This window comes from Myodes glareolus, chromosome 6, assembly GCF_982192425.1.
Source record: "Myodes glareolus chromosome 6, mMyoGla1.1, whole genome shotgun sequence".
NCBI classification, from domain to species: domain Eukaryota; kingdom Metazoa; phylum Chordata; class Mammalia; order Rodentia; family Cricetidae; genus Myodes; species Myodes glareolus.
Window position 1 is genome coordinate 111267995 of NC_142031.1, and position 4329 is coordinate 111272323.

The following is a 4329-nucleotide window of genomic DNA, read 5'->3' on the forward strand; positions in this document are numbered from 1 at the left end:
CTTCAAGTAATGAGGGGCTTGAGCTTCAGTGCTGGCAGACACAAGGCCTTCAGCAAACGTGAAGTAGGAGAGTGAGACCAAGATTTCAGCATAAATACAGGAGTCTCAAAAGGATGTTGGGGTTTTTTCAGACTTAGCAAATGATTCAAGAATGAATTAAAACAAACAACGACAACAACAACAAACCCCAAACCTATAGGCTCTTTCTGTGCCTAGGCACTAGATAAAGGAGTCTCTGCTGAAAATTATAATTCTGAGTTGTACACCATGTAAGTTTGAGAGTTAGATTTATATTGTATCTTCCAGGAACTATCCATCCAAGAAATTAACCTAAAATGGTTGGCGATTCCCCTGGTGTGCTTAACAAGTGTAAGTACCAACTCTAACAACATTACATAGAATTTCCAGGGAAAGAGAAACACACACACACACACACACACACACGTAGAAGAAGGTGCTGCACAGGGGGGTTGCAGAGCTTTGAGGACTGACTTAAAGGGAAGTTAGAGACTGGATGAGGTATTTGAATAAATTATTCAGGATATAGCACAGATAAATATGTGGGAAATTAGAGGTTGGAAGATTTAGAATATACCAGAGGAGGTTTATTCGGCAGCATTTCAGAAACTAAAGAACCGAGGAAGAAAGACAGGGAAAAATGTAAAGACATGGTGACCGAGGCTAGATAAAAGACAGGTTAAAATCCCAGTGAGTCCTCCCCAGAATCAGCGAAAGGAAATACCACATCTGAACACATCCTCCAGAATCAGCAGACCACCAAGATAAATCCTAAAAAAGTAACAGCAGAGGCAAGGAAGACAGTCAGTGGTGGTGGAGAGATTGAAAATGGAAAACCGATTTAAATGACTGCGGATTTCTCAACACCCGCAGTGGAAGCTGAAAGTGAAGGGAAAACCAGCTTCAGGCATTGAGAGAAAATAACTGCGCTGTAGAACATTGTGCCAGCTAACGAGTCATTGAAGAGTCATGGTGAAATACAGACATTTTCAGAAAAGAATCCAAGGAGATGGTCGCTGCCAGCCCCTCCATGGCACTACTGGAGGATGAACCAGGGAGAGGGGAGCTGAGGCCAGGCAGAAGGGATGCACTGAAAGAATAGTGAGTAAGGGAAATTGTGATCATGGGAAATATAAATAACCTTTGACTGTAATGGGTTTTGAAATATAAAGATGCTGACATCTTAATTGGGAGGACAAGCAAAATGTCTAGGGAGAATCCTTGAAGTATCCATATTCAAATATACTTACCTTATTCAGAAGATAGAAAATATACTATCCAGGTTAGGAGAGAAAATAATAATAGAACTTGATTTATTAATGGCAGATAGGAAAAAGGGGGAAGTCAATTAAAACACAGTACACAGAATAAAGTCAGGTGGTGTAAATTTATCTCTGTAATCATAACAATTATACTCTAGACTTCCTGGTTCATAGTGCTTTTAATTTACAGTTCTGAAATAGCAATCTTGTGCTGCAAGAGATACAGCCAGAGCTCGTGAAGGCTGGAAGTAAATGGATGGAAGAAGTAGGTGTGTGGTAGCATTTTTCAAAACTATGCGCGAGTGTCTGTACACTAGCCTTTTCGGCAAGGCGCTCTTCTGAGGGCAAGAGGCACTCATGCGTGACAGTGAGATCAGAGCTTTCTAATACCAAGGCCTCCATCTCCCGGACACTCTGTGCTGCTCTCCTTTAACGCAATGCATGAAGTGACTCGGTTGAAAATCCCCCTAGGTCAAAGGGTAGCACACCAGAGACTAAACCTGGGGAATGCTCAGCCCTAAATGGAATATTGATACTGCAGCCCTCCTCCCTCGGGGTTCCTCTTCAGGCATCCTTGCTGCAGAGGGCACAGGGAGACTGTAGGGGCCAGAGTCGGTGGATGACTACCAGACAGTGTCTCTGAGACACAGCAGGGCAGCCGCACAGAGGAACTCACAGCAGCTGTGCCAGCATGCACAAGCGCCACGCAAACTCAAGCCAGACCAAATCCCAGTATGGAGAGGAAGGTGCACATGAAGTCCCACCTCTAACCAAGGAGCTATCAGCAACTGAGCTGCTGGGGGAAGGAGAGTAGGTTTTCTTTAAGAGCATTGTCACTGATAGACTGACCACACTCCAGTGTAAAACTACACAACCATGACTATATGGGCAGCACACACTGGACTTCATGGATGGGAAAAAGAAGAAGAGACAACATTGGGTGGGAAGGAAAGGGGGTGGCTCTGAGGAGGGTTGGAGTGGTGAGTGTGGTCGAAATCCCGTTTATGAAAATTTCAAATAACGAATTCTTCAAAAGTGTGACACAAAGAATATTGTTGTGTAGGCCTACTGGCCTGGCTTGCGGTTCCGGCTTCAGCCATGACTGTCCTAGTTGGCTTGAACTGTTGACTTGACACAAAAGTCCACCTAGAGCTGTGGTCCTCAACGTTCCTATGTTCCCTTCAATACAGTTCCTCATGTTGTGCTGACTCCCAACCATAACATTATTTCACTGCTACTTCACAATGACAATTTTGCTACTATAATATAAATATCTGATATTCAGGCTATCTGAGAGTTGACCCTCAAAGGGGTTGCAACCCACAGGCTGAGAACCACTGACCTAGAGACCACCTGAGAAGGGAGTCTCGACAGAGGGATTGCCCAAATCAGATTGGCCTGCGGGGAACTGTCATAACTGTTAGCAGATGCAGGAGATCCCAGTCCGCTGTGGGCAGCACGGTCCTCTGAGCAGTGATCCTGCCCTGCAAGAGTAAGCTAAGTCGGCTTGAGCCTGAGAGAGGCAGGAAGCGGCTTTCCTCTCTGGTTCAAGTTCCTACTTGAGTGTCTGCCCTGAGGTCCCTCAATGATAGACAACAACTCTAAGGGCAAATAAACCCATTCCTCACAAAAGCTGTTTTCCAGAGTGTTTTTCATCACGGCAACAGAAGGGAACTAGACACTGACTGTGTCTTGTCTCATTTAATGTCTTGGAGCCTCAGTTTCCTCATCTATTAAATGCATTCATAAATAGCTGACCCTCGTGGCTTGAACAAAGATTAAATAGTAAATAAAGGACCATCTGGACTAGTTTTTCAGCAGATGTTGGCTTCCCCATATTTTATTTCTTCCCAGAAAAAAATTCACAAAACTTATAACTCCAGAAAGCAAATACCTATTTAGACTTTCAAGTTGAAATCCTTTTTTCTTATAAAGAGTTAATTAGCCATGAAATTAAATATTTATGATTTCCCACAACCAAGGCATTGAGAATGTTAGAATGTGGAAGGGTCTAGTCTGGAAATTCAACACATTCTTCCTGTCTCTCCCGCTGATGTTTCTCAGCTGGGAACGTCTTAAAAGTACAGTTCGCAATGATTTAAAGGGAAGAGCGGGCCTCAAGGTCCATCAGGGAAATCCCACGTGGTTGGGGTTTATATTCAGGTGTAGAGGCTGGCTGCTGGGTGAGGGACTGGCTTGTGAGGGCCCTGATACTTGGAGTGTCTCCTCCTTGTTTTGAGGTTCTTAGTTCTGCTCTTATTCCCACTGGGAGGGACCAACTGTCTGCTTGCTTGGAACTCAAGGAGTGTCCCAGGCAGTACGACTGTGGTGTTAAACTTCAGGCTTTCACGGGAAAAACAGAGTAGTCGGGGATGCCACACACCAATACCCCAGAACTGATTTGCCAGCATCAGTCGTAGCTGCTGGGGCCATTGGTGAAAACCCTGCTCTGCCAAGTGCTAATTTCTCTTGTTGTCCTGCTGGGAGGCACAGTTGGTGTTTGATGGTCCCCTGGGGCTTTACTTGTGAAGCAGCTTCTGAAGTCTGTTTGGGGAAGAGAAGAGAAATGACTCCTCTCTCACACTTCACCACCTACGCCCTGGGCTGAATACCCTATCACAGCAGCAGACCTTTCAAAAGCGTGACATGAACCACTGGGACGGCTCAGGAAGTAAAAGCCAAGGGTACTTGCTGCCAAGCACACTGACTTGACTCAATCCTGGAACTCACATAGGAGGAGAGAACTGCAATTTGTCCTCTGACTTCCACATACATGAGTGTGTGAGCATGCCTGTGTGTGTATATACACGAGTGTGTGAGCGTGCCCGTGTGTGTATATACACGAGTGTGTGAGCGTGCCAGTGTGTGTATATACACGAGTGTGTTAGTGTGCCTGTGTGTATATACACACAAAGATGATACTTTAAGTACTTATTCTTCTCAATCTGTTGCCTGAAACAAGACCCTCCATTTTAGGGCGCCGGTGGGATTACTAGCAACAAGAAAGGGTCGGATACCGTCCTCTCCCTTCTGCCGTCCTTCTACCATC